The 18,328-nt window shown below is 43.3% G+C and overlaps 1 pseudogene; it reads left to right on the top strand.

Moving 5' to 3' along the window:
• Positions 1-3,280: 3,280 nt before the first annotated feature.
• Positions 3,281-3,757, top strand: LOC143384003 (microtubule-associated protein 1 light chain 3 beta pseudogene; annotated as a pseudogene).
• Positions 3,758-18,328: the final 14,571 nt, after the last annotated feature.

Below are 18,328 nucleotides of genomic sequence, written 5' to 3'. Positions count from 1 at the left end.
CCCTTATCCTTCAAGAAAGGGTCTCACTAAGTTGTCCAGGCTGGCCTTGAACTTGTGGTCCTCTTGCCTCAGCCTCCTGAGCTGTGCTTCTGACCTACAAAATTAATTATGCTGCATTCAAGGAAGGGGAATAAAGATTCCAGGTTGAGAGGTTCATTCTTTGGAAAGACCAATGTCTGAGAGATGAGTGTTGTGGGGAAGGGAAGGCCTTATTCAACCTGGCATGGTGGTGTGCACCTGTAATCCTAATGACTTGGGAGGCTGAGGCAGATTTTGAGGCAGGCTGAATTGCAAGTTCAAGTCCAGACTCAGCAACTTAGCAAGGCTCTAAACAATTTGGCAAGACTCTGTCTCTCAAAATAAAAATGTAAAGGGCTGGGATGTGGCTTGATGATTAGCCCCCGCTGGGTTCAATCCTGTCTTTGGCAGGGAGGAAGCCTTTATTCAGTGATTAAAAATGAAGAGGGAGCTTTGCTCACAAATCAGTTTCTCCACTCCAGGGGATTGAGGGCTACAGATGTAGGATAGGAACAGTGATGGGCTGAGAAAGAGCAGGAATAGTTTTTTTCTTTTCTGGGAACAGGCAGAGAGTTTCCTGGAATTTGGCTGCTACCTATTTTCACTTCTCTCATTGTTGTGTTTTTCGTTATGGTAGCGGGTGTCTTTTTCTATGAAGAGGGGAAGGGAGTGGAGAGAAAGAAAGTTTAGATCAAGTTAATTCTACATTATAGTTTTGGACAAAAAACATTTCTCAAACATTTAATGGGTCCAAGTAGAATCTGACCCAAAAGTTAAGGCAACAAAGGAGACAGACATGGTGTGAAGATAGAGATGCCAAGTCCTTCATCCTGTTCCAGTCAACATGGGGCATCTTTAGGTCCAAGTGATGAGTCAGTGTTTTCAACAAGAGTGGACTTCCAGTGCCTGAAGCATGGCCTAGGCGACCATCAGCATGGTGACCCACATGTCCAGGGAGTGATCTACTGCAAACTAGTGGGAGACTGATAATGTATTGCTTGGCTGTGTCACCTCCAAAATTAGTGATTTTTAAGTTAGTGAGACAAACAATTTACTTAAAGAGTGAAACTATAGGGTTTATTTAGGTTTTTCCTTGGTGACAGCTTCAAGGACTTGCTATAGTAAACTTTCATTGCACATGATTCAATTTGGAACATAACTTCCCTGTTGGAAATGATATAGTTTATCCTGTATTTATTTCCATGACTTCTGTAGCTCCCTCTAGATGGTGAGTCCTTGAAGGAATGGTGCCCAGTCCATTTTTATGGACCAGTCCAGTGACAGAAACAGCACAGATACTCAGTAAATATTTGATGAATGAATGAGACCACAGCCAGGAGCTGGCTTGCTGAGCTGACTCTCTTCACTACTTACACTTTAGAAGTTTCCCTCTAGGTTCCTCTTGAACTACTTACCTGGTGTTTTCCATCGAAATAAAAGCACTCACATGCCTTGGAGTCTTAAAAGAAAAAAAAAAGTTGTCATTGTGTTCACCAGCTTTGTATTACTGTGACCAAAATATCTGACAGAAACAACTTAGAGGAGGAAAGATTTATTTTGACTCATAGTTTCGGAGGATTCAGTACACAGTTGGCTCCAAGGCAGCTATGGAAGGGTGCGGTCGAGGAAAGCTCTCAGCTCACGACATCATGGAAGCAGAAAAAGAGAGGAAGGGGCCAGAGAGAAGACAAACTCTTCTGGGGCATGACCCTAGGAACCTACTTCCTCCAACTGGGTTCCACCTCCCAGTAGTCCATTCAGCTATCAGTGGACTAACACTGATGATGTTGAGACCAGGGCAAAGAACAGATAGTGTAGGTAATGGATGATTGGGTTGGAAAGTTGGGGGGCTAATTCAAAAGGAAATAAAATGCTAATACCTCCAGAGCACTTCCCCCTCCTCACAACTTGTTACCAAGGTTACCTCTGCCTCCAGGGAATTGTTTCTTTCAGTGCAAGGTGTTGCTAATGAGCACCCCCTGGACAGCCCTTCCCCACCTTTTGGTCATGTAGGCATGATAAGAGGAGGAGGGGGCATGAGAAGAAAGAAAATCTACAATCTAAAAGGGGTAGAACACCCCCAATCCCTCCAGCACCAGCTCTGGGTCCCCTCCTCTCCAGAGGAGTCTGTGTTTCTATCTGTCTGTCTCTCTCTGTTCTGTTTCTTAAAGAAAACTTACTTTCTGAGCTTGACCCAGCATTTCTCAGGTGTTTAATCTTCAACACCAGGGAAGCAAGAACCTGATCCTGATTTTCAAGATGTGTATCAAGGTTCAGTGCTGTAATCACTTCCCAAAATCTCCACCTCTGAGCACTTGGGTCTCTGGGAACTTCCTTTTCAAGCTTCCCTTGCTGTGTGACTCATGCCTGATGTGTCCTTCAATTCTTTGGATTGTGGTCCTAGACATGGAGGGTCCTAGCAGAGGTCTCCTTCATTCCTGGAGACCACCTCAGATCCCCATACAGCAACAGCTTCTTTTTGAGTAGAGGGGTCTTCTGTTCTTGGAGACCTCCTTGGATTCCCACGTGGTGACACACTGAATCCTGCTGTCCTGGGCATTTGACATCCAAAAGAAGTTTGTTGTGAGTCCTAAGGCTCCAGGAAGGAAGTGAGGCTGATCCTCCAACTCCACCTGCACAGCACGTACACAAATGTGCCTCTGTCCTGCATCTATAGTTTGAATCTGGAATGTTTCCCAAAGGCCGATGTAGTAAAGGCTTGACCCCAGTTTGGCATTATTGAGAAGTGGTGGAACATTTAACAGCTGGTGCCAGTGGGAGATCATTGGGGCATGGTCCTAAAGGGAATGGTGGGACTCTAGTGTCTTTTTCTTTCACATCCCAGCTCTGAGGAGAACAGTTTTTCTCTGCCATAATGTGTTATCTCACCACAAGCCCCCAAACAATGGAACCAACCAGTTGTGTTATGATATCTCTAAAACTTTCAAGCAAACATACCCTTTTTTTTTCTTTGTAAGTTGGCTGTCTTAGATATTTGTTATGGCAACAGAAAGCTAACAGAAAATTTGTACCTCAAACTGGGATGATCTTTGCTATTGCTATATTCCCAATGATGTGGAAGAGCCTTTGGTTGCAGGAAGAGTTTGGAAATTTTGAGGAGCAGGCTAGAAAAAGTCTAGAATGTAATAAATACAGCTCACTGGGCAATTCTGGTGGGAGCTCAGAACAGAATACTAATAAGAATGCGGGTCGCCGTCGCCAGAGTTGGACCCCAGCCGCCAAGCCCGGGACCTCCAGCATCATGCCGTCGGAGAAGACCTTCAAGCAGCGCCGCACCTTCGAACAAAAAGTAGAAGACGCGCAACTCATTGGTGAGCAGCATCCCACCAAGATCCCGGTGATAATAGAAAGATACAAGGGTGAGAAGCAGCTGCCTGTGCTGGACAAGACCAAGTTCCTTGTGCCCGACCACGTCAACATGAGCGAGCTCATCAAGATAATCAGGAGGCGCCTGCACCTCAACGCAAACCCGGCCTTCTTCCTCTTGGTGAAGATGAGCGTGTCCACGCCCGTGTCGGAGGTGTACGAGAGGGAGAAGGACGAGGATGGCTTCCTGTACATGGTGACGCCTCCGAGGAGACGTTCGGGAGCGGGTCGGCCGAGTAGACCAGGACCCTGCGTCGAGCTTTCCAAGCCCTGGCCAAGGAGAAAAAGGGATGTCGCCAACTGAGACTCGTGAGCTCACCCAGTCACAGGCCATGGGGCACTTGTGTTCCACCTGGGAGCTTTAGGGGTTGTTTTTGTATTTCAAGCAGAAAAATGGAGCTCCAAGTGAGCACACTCAGCTTTGGGAACCTCATTATTTAACCTAGGCTTCTTGTCTTCAAATTTTAGGTGTTTAAAAATAAAATACTTTGCATCCTAAGTTGCCAATAAACTAGACCTCCAAGTTATTTTTCTGCTCTTCTTTCCCCAGTAGGAACGTGCAGGGCATTCAGGTTGCCCCGTCTCTCCAGGTCCTACAAGGGTTTCTGCTCAGCTAGAGCAGTCTCCTTAAGGGGGCTCTGTGCACAGGCCCCAGATGCCTTTGCTTTCACAGAACAGGGCCAAGTGGGCTGTGCAGAAAGCAGGGATGCACAAGGCTCAAGGTTTCCGTCTCCCAGCTGCAGCATGCCAAGAGTCCACGACGGCTGGAGCCAGAAAGTTCCCTGGTCTCCTCTCTGCTTAGTCAACACAGGAAGTCACCACTGCTCAGTAGGAAATGGGCCTTGAACTGAACCTTAGATCTAGTTTCTTAAAGCCTGTAAAGGGACATTTTTTTTTCTATTTTGGGTTGTCCCTGTTCTGAGACCTGACTGGTGCCTGCTTTGTAAGTGACCAGCAGTGTGACTGCAGCGTGCCCACTGCCCTTAGGACACAGTAGAAACCAGAGTGGTGGCCAAACAGGACTGTCACTCAGAGGTGATCCTTTGCCTTTTGGCCTAAAGCCACAGATACCTTTTTCATGGTTAAGTGTGTAGTTAAAATGTAATTAGAAGGTGTCAAATCCCGTTAGGGTTCCCCCACTCTACTTGCATGTCCAGTGGGAAGCAGCCCTCCCATCCCTAGTTAAATACCCTCCAGATCCAAGCCCCTAGCTCTTCTGGCTGCCTGCATGGGGGTGTCTCCCTTCCCTTCTTGGGGAGTGTCACCAAAAGACCAGTTTCACAACTTAAGAGTCTTTATCAGGTCACAGGCACCCTTGTGCCTGGAGTAACCCAGCAAGAACTGCACCAGCGAGGAGAAAAGGCCCAGGGCCATGCCTGGGCTCCTCTCCAGGGGACCCCGCCCACTTCCTGCGGCATGTGTCTATTTTTACATGATGTAAATTCTCAAAGCTTGTTGTTCCCATCATATCCATCACTATACCTGGGATTCTTGGGATTACTGTGTGAGCAGTCAGATGTCTCTAATGCTGCTTTAAAAAAACAAAAACAAAAAACATGCTCAGAGGCAATCTTTATTCTGGGGTCTGTAAGCAGATGCATTTTCAGGCATTGAGTGAATAAAGGTAACTGTCATCAAAAAAAAAAAAAAAGAATGTGGACAATAAAGACTATGCTGATGAGGTTTCAGATTAAAGAGGGGACTAGAGGCCATCCTTGCTACACCATGGCAAAAAATTTGAATGCATTTTGTTCATTCCCTGAGATTTTGTAGGAGGCTGAGTTTAATGTTGATGGATAAATTTATCTGCTGGAGGAAATTTCAAATCAGCAAAATATTCAGACAGTAGCATGAGAATTCGAAGGGAAAATGAGGAATGAGAGATGGATAAGTGAGAAATAAAAGACAAAGACTAGGCAGAGATACACACGAGAGTTTATTTGTCAAAGCTGACAAATAAAGGCCATCTCTATAGCAAAGAGAGGCAAAACAGCTTGGGTTCTGGGACTTTTATGGGGCAGGCTCAGGAAAACAGAGCCAGGTGGCTCCTAATGTGGGTGGTTAGGGGTTGGGTTGGTATGAGGGAGTGGTGAGCCGTTCTCAGAAATGCCCTTGGATTAGAAAGTGAAACTTTTTTTCTTAAAATGATGGCTGTCACTTAAGATGGCCATTCTGATGCTAAGAAAGGACCTTATAGTATTTCTAGCTGCTTTTAGACAAACTTATAAGAGAATTTAAAGCTGAAGGGAGTAGAGCAGACAGGTTTGGAAAATTTATAATTTGGCCAGAGAAGGAGCATGTTTAAAAGTGTTGCCAAAGAGGGGAGAGTTTGGTTTCTAGAATCAATAAAGAGCAAAATGCTTTACCCTGGGACAATAAGAAGGATGCTGGAGGCCACTTTGGGGAAAACAGCAGGGCCACTGCACTCATCAAAAGCTCAAAGGTGTAGAAATGCAAATTTGTTTCAAAGACTTTTCAGGCTAGGACTTCTGAGAAAAGAGCCCCAGTACATTTTGCACACCCCAAATCAACTAGGGATTTTGTTTCTTCATTTTCTCGAATTCACAGGGCATTGTGGCTGTGGGTCAAATGGACCCAGGTTCAGCTCCTACTAGTGTCAGAGCTTGGTGACATGCAGTCCATGAGATGCTAGTTTTGCAGGTGTGCAGAATGCAACAGTCACGGAGGCTTCCACCAAGATTTCAATGAAAGCCAGGGAGGTGGCGCAGTGGGCCCCAGAGTGGGAGTCCCTGCAAACATCCCTAACTTGGTGATGAGTGGAGCCATGAGAGTGAAGCTGAGGCTGCACTGGAGACATCAGGGAGAGAGATGCAGATGTGGAATGTCTGCAGAGGGACGCCAGCCCGGGACAGTGGCCATGTAGACTGCAACCAGAAAAACCACTGGGAAAAGCCTTGCCAAGCCCTTGGGAGCCCACCTCCTGCTGCACAGGACTCAGACTCTTCACTTAGGACTGAAAATGTCCATTGGGTAGCTAAAAAGATAAAGGATAATAATCTTGGCATCTCTGCTTCCATTTTTGCATCTGTTCCCTTTGCTTTGTTTGAGTCATTGGATTCCAGGAATAACGTGTCTGATTGATAAACATCTTGTGATGAGTGGAAATTATCCCCTGCAGGCAACAGCACTGCCGGACCATTGTGGCATAATGACAGACTGGACCATGCTTGACAAAGATTGATTACCTGCTTTTCCAGCTATGCAACTTCCAGGTACACAGAACCCCAACAGTTGCCCCCATTTCTCTTTCTGTAAAACCTTAGGGTCATTGACATTTTCTCAAAGAAGGAGCTAAGTGTGCAGCTCCCCTCGTCTTCCTGGTGTAGCTAGACTAAATAAAGTTTCCTTTTTGCTTTTCGCCACTACTTCTTCCATGTAGAGTTTAAGGTGAGTGGCCAGATGCAATTTGTTGGGAACCCCAGAATTGGGCCTCTGGTCCAGGACTCTAGTACCAATTCCACAGTGTGCCTCAGAGGGCAGATGTGGAGCATGAAGATTTAATGTTGGGCCTGTTGATTTTTGGTTTTATTTTGGTCCAGTCCCTTTTTACCATTCCTCACGTTTGAAATGGGAATGTTCACCCTTTGTCTGTCCCACCATTGTACCCTGGAAGAATGTCACTTTATTTTTGGCTTTTAAAGGACCTCACAGCTGATTTTGTCTTCAGTCTCAGAGAAGGCTTTGGGCTTGGAATTTTGAGCAATGATAGAACAGTCAAAACTTGAAGACTCTGGGAATAGAATAAATGCATTTTGCACTGTGAGATGGACATGAACCATCTGGGGATGAGTGCTATGGTTTGGATCTGGAATGTCCCCCAGGGAAGGAAGACTGTAGTTTTCACAGATGACATGATTTTGTATGTGTAAAATTAAGCAGAACTAACAAAAACAAACAAAAACTCCAAAAAACCCTACTGGAACTAAGAAGTGATTATAGCAAGGTTGTAGAATGTAAGGTTAATAGACAAAAGACAATTGCTTCCCTACAAACTAGCAATAAACAAGTACAATTTGAAATACAAAACAATACAATTTATATTAGAACTTCCCCAAATAAAATACCTTTTAAATAAATCTAACTGATAGGTGGTTTCAAATGCCGATCCTTGGCCTAGCCGTTCCCACAAGGAACTGCCTCTGTTGCAATTCAAGATGGAAGGGCCACCACTTTGGACTCCTCCCTAGGCACATTTCATTACCCTTTATAAGCCACAGCCCAAGGTCCCACATAGTTCCTCTGCTGCTCTGCCTCCTCCTGCTCTGCAGCCGAAGCAGAACCATGCTGCTCTTAATCTTGGGTAAGAAGACTCCACCCCAAGTTGAGCCTAAGTGTTCTCTCACCCCTTTGTTTCTCTGAACTTCAAACTCAGTTCTCTCCTCTGTATTCAGTTCTCAGCTTCCCATCCCTGTCTTTCCTGACTGCACTGCAACCCTCTGTCCACCTGCAAATTTCAGAAGCCTCACTCTTTCTAGAGCCCTCCCTGCATTTCCTCACCTGCCATCTCTGACCTGACCCCGCAGTTGGTCTCAAAATCCACTCAGCCATTACCGTCTCCCAAGAAGCTCAGTGACATCATCTTTTGGCCCCTGATCACGGCCAGTTGGCTACACCCCCAGAGTCACTTTAATTTCCCTTCTATTCTCAGCTGCTGTCTTCATGTCTGAACTCCTGGGCTCAACACCCTCAGGAGTCACAGGTGAGAACAGGTGGGGTGAGGAGGGGGGAGATGGCTCTGTGGACGGGGGCAGGTACTAGGCTGGTCCTCGAAGCCCACCCAGCTCTGACTCTTCCAGATACTGGCCCATGGCTGTGCCAGCCAGCACCCAGGTGTGGGGACCAGATCTACAACCCTTTGCAGAAGTGTTGTGACGATGACACCATCCTGCCCCTGAACCGGACCCGCCTGTGTGGACCCTACTGCATCTATTGGCCTTGCTTTGAGCTCTGCTGCCCCGAGTCTTTTAGTCCCCAGAAGAAGTTTGTTGTGAGGTTGAAAGTTCTGGGTGTGAAGTCCCAGTGCCACTCATCCCCCATCTCCAGGGACTGTGGCAGGTAAGGACCCTGCCTCTGGCTGTGGGGTGGGGCAGGGGGGATGGAAGGAGGAGGGCAGTCTGGATGTCTACACCTCACATTTTGAAAAACCATTGCCCTGTGGTCTAAAGGCTTACTCAAATCTTTTTTTTTTTTTTTGTTCCACGGGTGCTTAACAACCAAGCCACTTCCCTAAGCCCTTTTTTTCTAGTTTAGTTTTTATGTGATTTATTGTTTTTATTTGTTCTTTATAGATACACCTGACAGTAGAGTATATTTTGACAAATTGAACATGCATGGAGTATAACTTCCCATTCTTGCAGTTAAACAAGATGCAGAGTTTCACTGGTCGTGTATTCATATATGAACGTGGGAAAGTTATGTCTGATTCATTCTATTGTCTTTCCTAGTCCCATCCTACTTCCCTTCCCTTCATTCCTCTTTGTCTAATCCAATGAACTTCTATTCTTCCTCCTCCCCTTCCACAAATACTTATTGTGTGTTAGCATCCTCATATCAGAACATTTAGCCTTTAGTTTATTAGGATTGGCTTATTTCACTTAGCATGATAGTCTCCAGTTCCATCCATTTACTGGCAAAAATCCTAAGTTCATTCTTCTTTATGGCTCAGTAATATTCCATTATGTATATATACCACATTTTAAAAAATAATTCATCCACTGAAGGGCACCTATGTTGGTTCCACAGCTTTGCTATTGTCATTTGAACTTCTATAAACATTGATGTGGCTGTGTCACTATAATGTGCTGATTTTAATTCCTTTGGGTATATAAAGAGGAGTGGGATAACCGGGTCAAGTGGTGGTTCCATTCAAATTTTTCTGAGGAATCTCTATACTGCTTTCCAGAGTGTGTACATCAATACTTTGCTGGTGGGACTGCAAATTGTTGCAACCACTCTAGCCATTTTTAAATTTTATTTAGAGACAGGGTCTTATTAAGTTCTTAGGGCCTCACTAAGTTGCAGAGGCTGGCTTTGAACTTGCAATCCTCATGCTTCAGCCTCCCAAGCTGCTAAGATTACAGGTGTGCACCACCACATCTGGCTCAAATCTTTTTATTCATCTTCTTGTCTGTGATTTATAATTTCTTGTTTTCTTCTTCTTTGTAGCAGAGGGATGTTTTCTCAAAGAAGATACAGAAGACAAGCATCTTTCACTAAGGCAACTTCTCAGAAGTTAAACTAATTGTTTGTCAGTTAAATTTTCATATATGCATGTTTGTGATCTGCTATTTGCTGATTTAATGAGTCTCTGAATGACAGAGTCCCCTCTGGTTGCCAGCTGTGGTTTGCCTAAGTGTCCCCCAGAGGCCCACATGTTGAAAACGTGGTTCGCAGGAGGGTGCTGTTGGGAAGGGGTGGGACTTTGAGACATGGGACCTAGTGGGGGGCTCTCAGGCTATTGACAGGGTCCAGTTGGGGAGTGAGGTCATGGTATAAGGGGGACAGTTTCTATTTATAAGTGCACAGATTCTGCTTGCTCATTCCCAACATGTTCAAGTGAAAAGCTTCATGACAATTTTGCCCTTTTCTTCCTGTTTTAGTCAGCTTTTTGGCTGCTATGACTAAAAGACCAAACAAGAACAATTTTAAGGGAGGAAAATTTATTTGGAGGCTTATGATTTCAGTGGTCTCAGTCCACAGATAGCAGGCTCCATTCCTCAGGGCTTGAGGTGAGGCTGGACATCATGGTAGAAGAGTGTGGCAGAGGGAAGCAGCTCATATGATGATCAGGAAGCAGAGTCCACTCTCCAGATTCAAAACATATACCCCCAGTCACAATGACCCACCTCCTCCAGCCATACCCTACTCACCTTCAGTTACCACTCAGCTAATCCCATCAGATGATTAATTCACTGGCCGAATGTTTTCTCTAATATGTGGATACTAATACACAATAAGGTGGGGGGCACTAGGGAAGAATAGCGTTACCTTAGATTAGGAAGAAAGAAGTGATGGGAAGGGAGGTGAGGGGATGTGGGGATAGGAAAGATAGTAGAATGAAACATACAGTATTACTGTTTGTATATATGTGACTGCATGTCCAATGTGATTCTGCAACAGGTATACTCAGAGAAATGAGAATTATATCCCATCTATGTATGATATATCAGAGTACATAAATGCATCCTATTGACATGTATAACTAATTAAAACAAATAAAAAATTAAAAAAAGACATATATGATAAGAAACAGTTATCAAAAATATACCCAGAACTTTTAAAGCCCATTAATAAACAAGAAACCCAACTCAACTAGAAAATGGGTTATTTTTTCTTGCTATTGAGTTATTTAATAGCCTTTTTCATTTTGGATATTATCTGATTATTAAAAGCATAATTTGCAAATATTTTCTCCCAATCAGAGGACTGTTTTTTTGCTCTGTTCATTTTTTCTTTTACAGTTTAGAATTTTTTTATTGTGACACAAAATTACTCATCTATTTTTCTTTTGCCTATCCTTTTAGGGCACTATCCAAAAAATCATAGCCCAGACTGTCATGGAGAAGAGATATCTCCAGAGAAGGGTCTGAGGAGTCCCCAGAAGAGAGGGGAACTCAATTCAGGACTGGCAGGGTTCTTGGCATATATTCAAGAGAAGAATTTCAGCACCAGCTGACAAAGGCGTAGACAGAGGTTTATTTAGGAAGGTAGATACACATTCAAAGGAGAAATCAGGCTGTCTCAAGAGTGAGAGCAGCCATGACTTGGATTGGGGGTTAAATACTATGGAAGGGCTGTATCAGGGGCTGGACTGCAAAATTTCATGCCAGTTTTCCCTGAGCTTGTGTATTTCCTCATTTCACAAGGGCAAGGGCTAAGGACATGCAGCTCAAGATTTAAAACTATGCTTTCTACATCTTAATGGTTTGTGAGTGTTTCCTTTAAGATTTAGCGCTTCTCTCTCTTTATCCTAAATCTCTATTGCGATACCAGTGTTGTGGATATCTCCTCCATGTTTTCGCTTTACAGCCCTGGGTCTTACATTGGAATCCTCTATCCATTGTGAGCTGATTTGAGTATGTGGAGTGAGATAAGGGTCCAGTCTTTCCAGCAGTGATTGTTGATGAGGCTGTCCTTTCCCTTTGTATGTTCTTGGCAGTTTTGTCAAAGACCAGTGAATTATAAATCCTGGGTTTTTGTTTGGGCTTTCTGGCCTGCTCCACTAGTTGATGTGTCTTTTACTCTGGTACCACGTTAATCTACAGTGAGAAGTGTTGAAAGTGTGTTTTCCTGGGGTCTGGGGTTGAGAGAGGGGATTGACTATGACAAAACACAAGGGAATTTTGGGGGGTGATGTAAAAGTTTTTATTGATTGATTGTAGTGAATCGTTACACTGATACAGGTCAATTTATCCATGCTCATTCAAATGTCCAGTTAAAATGTTAAAAGTTAAATCATACGTAATAAAGTTGACTTAAAATCATACATATGTACTTTGTATTGAAACATCAGAAAATTATGAGAATTCTCCAAAGAGTTTAGAACCTCCGATTGAAGCTGCTGCAACTTTGAAAAGCAAAGGGTCAGAAATGAAAATTAAAATAACAACAACAACCACCACCACCACCATGACCAGGTTTGACACTGTTTTCAAATAAAGTTTGGATGAATCTCTTGATGTGGCTCCCAGGCCACAAAGCTGTGCTGCCAGCCCACTGGTCCCTGCAGAGAAGCAGGAGAAGAGTGGTGGTGCTCCAGAGCAGCACCTGGGTGGGCCTTAGCCCAGACAGTGAGCACTGGCTGTGGTCCTGGTGGGCCAGTGCCAAGGTGAGCCAAGGCATATGGACCTGTCATCCCCAACCGCCTGGCTGGCCTGGTGAGGACACCCGTGTAGGAGACCACTCCATGCAGTGCTGTAGCCCTGGAAACCCTGGGTGTGCACTGTCTGCTAATCTGCTCACTGCAACCTCATGCTTCCTGACAAGCAGTGGGAAAACAGAAGTGGGGCTAACCAGTAGCGTTTAGTACTTTTCTGCCACGTTCCTCGAGACCAAAACACTCAGGGTCACTCCAGGGGAACTGGGCTGCTGAAATAACCATACAAGAGACAGAAATACCTTTTACTTTGGGGGTTGTGACAGCTCCTCTGACCTTAAGGGTCTGCAAAAAGAGAGAGAGAGCAAGCACGTGCTGACCCCTTTTATTGAGAAGCTGTTCAAATGAGACAAGGGGTTAGGTTTCAGGGGGGTGAGTCTGCTTCCTGATGTCTACTGTCAGCAGGTTGACTGGCATCTAGGAAGACCACACCCAAGGGCAGAGCAAGAGAAGGGGACACACAAAGGGCGTTTCCATGGAACATTCTATCCCAAACAGGGCAAAGGGGTAGTATCACAAAGGAACGGGAGTGTAGCTTGACCCCTGGGGCTGCAGGAAGGCGTGCCTATGCATGAGGACACATTTGTTACATTTTTACTACTCTCAAGATTGGGGCTACCATCTACAGCCACTTAAAAGTGGCCAGATCACTGGAAGTGACTGGCAGTGCCTCAACCAATCAGGAGAGGAAAAACGCTGGTCACATGATGTGGCGGCCTCTCACACTTTTCCAAACCCTAATTAGCATAATTTTGAAAAAATAGCATTATACTTTTCTAAGCTCTCATTAGTATACATTTGGACCAATAGCATCGGCCCAGGTGCTGCCTAAACCCTTAGACCAGCACACTCAGATGGCAACCCTATAGGGTCCCCTCTTGCCCTGATGGACAAGTTTCGATTTTCTGTTTTGATTCTTCAATCAATCCTGCAGTTACACCCACTCATCCTGGGATGTGGGTTTCATTCTTTGAATTCACAAGAATCCAGGAAGAAGGCACTGATGGTGAGCTGCTGGGGGCTGCTGCAACCCTGGAGGACATGGCCAGCCATGAAGAACTGTGATGCTTCTCAGCTGCAGAGGCTGTAGCTTGTGCAGACCCCATCTGTGCAGGAGCAGAGCAACTCTGGTTCATCTCTTGGTGCCCTATGTGGGGTTCTTTGGAAAGGTGGGTGAGATGGACCATCAGAACTATTGCTTTCCTGTACTCCTGTTAGAAAAAAATATTTTACACCAGGCACCTGTTGGCAGTTAAAAGCAGATATCGCAGTCCCCAGTCTAAAGACATGGTGACGGGCCTACTGGACGGGCTTACTGCTCAATCCCCTTGCTCTCTGATGGAGGAATGTTGGCCAAGGTCTGCTTCAGCTTCTATCTGTAGAACCTGAACCAGGCTGACAGATCAGTTCAAGTGTCTGCTTCTTTCTTTCGCTTTCTGACTGACTTGGCCTGATGGCGGAAGGTGCCTTCACCCAATGGGTTTTGGATCCTGAGACAAAGTCTTAGTCTGATCTGAGGTCTTTGGGAAAGAGGCGATCCACTGATCCCCAGAGCATAAGCAAAGGGGTCTCCGTCTCTCTCTACTCTCAAGTGTGCCTCAGAACCCATGTAGACCCTGGTTTCTGAGTCTCCATGGTTTCACTGGGCTCCGTGGATAAAGTAAGTAGGAAATTTCAAGTCTCTGAGCCCTTTTTAGGACCCAGATTTCACCCTTGTTTCTGGTGTGCTCGCACTCACAGAGAGTCCCGTTCCCTTGGTTTCAACCCTGCCAGTTTCCCTTTTAATGATTTTAAAGCTATCAAAGAAAAAACAAGATCTGAACAGTCTCAAATGAATTAAGATCCAATATTTATAATAATTAAATGAAGTATAATTTCCCTCCCCAGTACAGTATTTAAAGTTAAAAACTTTTCCAGGGCACATGTGCTTTGAGAAGATGTCTCTCCTTAGCACAATAATTGAGTTCCTCCAGGACACACAACCCCACCTATAGTGCCTCCATAGTTGGGGGTAAACTGCACCAAAAAAAAAAAAAAAGGAAGAAAAAAAAGAACAAACAAACCAACCAACCACCAGGTTTTCTCCTTTTAAGAAGGAAATGACCCAAAGAGATTTTGAGTCGTGTGTTGGTAAGGGTGGGTGATCCAATCAGCTCAAATCCTGGTCAGGTCTCAGTACATAGTCACTCATGTTCTGAGGATCACAGGAGGTAAAGGAAACTTAGTCCTTCCTGCTGACAAGAGTGACTAATCCAACCAGCAGCCCTCAATGCATTATTGCTCACATTTTGAGGATCACAGGAAGCTTTAAGCATTTTGTGTTGGTAAGAGCAACTAATCTAACTGGCAGGTCCCAAGGGATGTCACCAACAGCTTTGAATCTCAGCCATGGCTTGCATGGGGAGGGAATAAGTAACCATCAGAGGTGTGGGTTGGCTGGAAATAAAAAGTCTGAAAAGTAGTATTCAGAAATAAACACAAAAGATGAGAAATATATTTTTCAAAGCTGGGGCATTGATGGGTGGAAGAGACCTGATGGGTCTGATTCTAAAAAAGGGAAAAGCTTGTGGATGCTTTATTATAGTGGATCACCCCAGAAGAATTTATGGTGAGGAGGGGCTCTTCAAGGTGAATAAGAGGCAAGAAGCTGGGGGGGAAGTTGGCTTTACTGGGGACTTGTCACTTTCTCAGTAATTCTTCCTCCCCCAGGCAGCTGGCTCCATCAGGATAGCTGGAGCAATGGTATCTCTCTCCACCTCTGAGGAGTTGTGTTTGAACCTCTCTCTCCACCTCTGAGGAGTTGTGTTTGAACCTAGGGCTGTCTGAGCCAATGAATACTGCAGTATCACGAATTCTGTCGGAATAGGATGTCTGCCAAAGCAACGGAGCCATCTCAGATGGGTGAAATTGCATGGAGAGTTCTCTGAAGGGCCTACCTCTGCTTTAGGGTTGGCTCAGACACATCCATAGTTCATTTGTGGCTTCCAACATTTGAGATCCACAGAGGATTGACAGAAGGAACCACAACTTGGTTCAGATAACGGAGGAATGCCAAGGGACACATTCTTCCCACTTGTCTTTCAGCTCGGTAACAGGCCATCTGGCACAAGCATTCATACACTAGAATTCCTTTCTTCTTAAACCCTGGGGTAAAACATTTTTTTATACTCAAATCTGATTCAAATACAAGTTGGAACATAGAGAGAGATGGCCTAAGGAAAGCATAACATTTTATAGTTAGACTTGCATGCACAGAGTTGCTCAAACCAATTTAAGACCAAAACATGATCTTTTAAAATTATTGTTACTTTTTAAATTGTAGAGGGTCACAACACTTTTGTTCTATTTATTTTTATGTGGTGCTGAAGATCGAACCCAGTGCCTCATACATTCCAGGCAAGTGCTCTGCCACTGAGCTACAGCCCCAAGAGGTGTTACTTTTAAATCCAAACTGCTATAAATCTTTCTGGTACTCTGGGATTCTGCTTTCTCAGTAAGTTCCTACCTAAATGCTATAGAAAGGGGGAGACAAAGGGAAAGGGGTAACTTTGATCCAAAAATGCACTCTAGTCTGATAAAGGTGTTCCACGTGCTCTTTTAAAGAGTAATTATGGCTGTTTCCTCTTTTGAGAAACCCTCTCTTTTTAGCTCAGTTTTTATATTTACCTTAGGTTCTGTGCACTTAAGTTAATATTTTTTTTCTGATCAGTTTTTTTTCAGAAATATTGTTTTGTCTAACTGGAGTTTTTTAAATTAATTTTTAATTTATATATGACTGTGGAATGCATTACAATCTTATTACGCATATCAGAGCACATTGTTCATATCTCTGGTTGTATATAAAGTATGTTCACACCAATTTGTGTTTTCATACATGTAGTTTGGATAACGATGTCCATCACATTCCACCATCATTGCTAACCCCCGACCCCTCCCTTCTTCTCCCACCCCTCTGCCCTATCTAGAGTTCGTCTATTCCTCCCATGCTCCCCATCCCTATCCCACTATGAATCAGCCTCCTTATATCAGAGAAAACATTCAGCATTTGTTTTTTTAGGATTGGTTAACTTCACTTAGCATTATCTTCTCTAACTCCATCCATTTACCTGCAAATCCATGATTTTATTCTCTTTTATTGCTGAGTAATATTCCATTGTGTATATATGCCACATTTTTTTAATCCGTTCACCTATTGAAGGGCATCTAGGTTGGCTCCACAGTTTAGCTATTGTGAATTGTGCTGCTATAAATATTGATGTGGCTGTGTCCCTGTAGTATGCTGTTTTAAGTCCTTTGGATATAGACCAAGGAGATGGATAGTTGGGTCAAATGGTGGTTCCATTCCCAATTTTCCAAGGAATCTCCATACTGCTTTCCATATTGGCTGCACCAATTTGCAGTCCTACCAGCAATGTATGAGTGTGCCTTTTCCTCACATCTTTATCAACACTTATTGTTGTTTGTCTTCATAATAGCTGCCATTCTGACTGGAGTGAGATGAAATCTTAGAGTAGTTCTGATTTACATTTCTCTAATTGCTAGAGATGATGAACATTTTTTCATAAATTTGCTGATTGATTGTATATCATCTTCTGGGAAATGAAGTGTCCGTTTGGAGTTTTTTTTTTTTTTTTTTTTTTTAAATAGTGTTGATGATAGAAGTGAATTTGACTCCCATGGAGGACAAGTGGCCATCTGAGTCTTTGGTTTCAGTGTCCACCATGACTGGCAGAGTGTAAACCTAATTTCTCCAATTTCCAAGGTCCTCCCTCTGTTTTTAAGTCATAATGTAAAAAAAATCTGTGACAGACTCTGTTTTAATTTCTAAGAGTTAGATTTGATAGGCACTGTGTGATAATTTTTTTTGTCTTCTACCTGTTGAGATCCAGTACTTGGTGAAAAGCTATCAAACCTTTGTTTCCCATTTGTTTTATGTATATTTCTGCATACTTGTAAGTTGTATATCATGTCTGCATACATGCTTGTACCATATATTGATTACATGGTACCCTAATTGGCTTATAGACACATAAGTGCTCATAGATTAAGAAAAGTGGATCCAAATGCCTTTTAGTTTATGTGAAACTTTGACCAAAAGATCAATTTAATTTGGCAAAAGTAAAGATATCTTTGAAATTACTAACACGCATGTTTTTCTAGGTGGTCAGTCAATCAAGAAAGTTTGTTTCTACAAAATGTTTAAAGTAAAATGTCCATTTTTTTAAAAGGATTTTTCTTTGGTAGAAGTAAGTAGGCTTGTCTGATAGCTTGGTTTTCATGGATAACACACACTTCTTTTTTCTTTATTATTTTTATTTAAATATGACAGTGGAATGCATTACAAATCTTATTACACATATAGAGCACAATTTTTCATATCTTTGGTTGTATACAAAGTATATTCACACCAATTCGTGTCTTCATACATGTACTTTGGAAAATAATGGTCATCACATTCCACCATCATTTCTAATCCCATGCCCCCTCCTTTCCCCTACAACCCCTCTGCCCTATCTAGAATTTGTCTATTCCTCCCATGCTCCCTCTCCTTATCCCTCCATGATTCTTAATGAAACCTTTCTAAGTAAATGTGTGTTAAAAGAGACATGCAATGCTTATTAAGATAACTTCTCATGTCTGTTAGGTTTTATTAGAAAAATCATAAATCTTAAAAGAAGGACGATTTACACCTATTTTAAGGTCTTTTAAACAATTACTCCATAAGTGGTTAAATAAGCAACAGTTATTTTAGGTTATTACAATATAGTTAACCCTTAGGTATATGTGACTAGAGATATGTATACATCTGAGAACTAAATGGTTGAGCTTTGTTTAAGTGCTATGTGAAGCTTGTAAAATTAGAGCTTATATAGGTCTAAATCAGGAAAGGTAACCAGCAAGTACTGTTTTTTATGCACTGCCATTTCAAAATCTGGCTTATATCTGGTTGCTTTGAGTAACTCTATAATGTTACCTGTTAGTGTTTTGCAGAAGTACTACTTCTAAGAAAACAATCTGAGTTTAGGC

The sequence above is a fragment of the Callospermophilus lateralis genome, chromosome 18 (assembly GCF_048772815.1).
Source record: "Callospermophilus lateralis isolate mCalLat2 chromosome 18, mCalLat2.hap1, whole genome shotgun sequence".
NCBI lineage: Eukaryota > Metazoa > Chordata > Mammalia > Rodentia > Sciuridae > Callospermophilus > Callospermophilus lateralis.
Note: the sequence above shows the minus strand (reverse complement) of the source record. Positions and strands in the feature narration are given on the sequence as shown.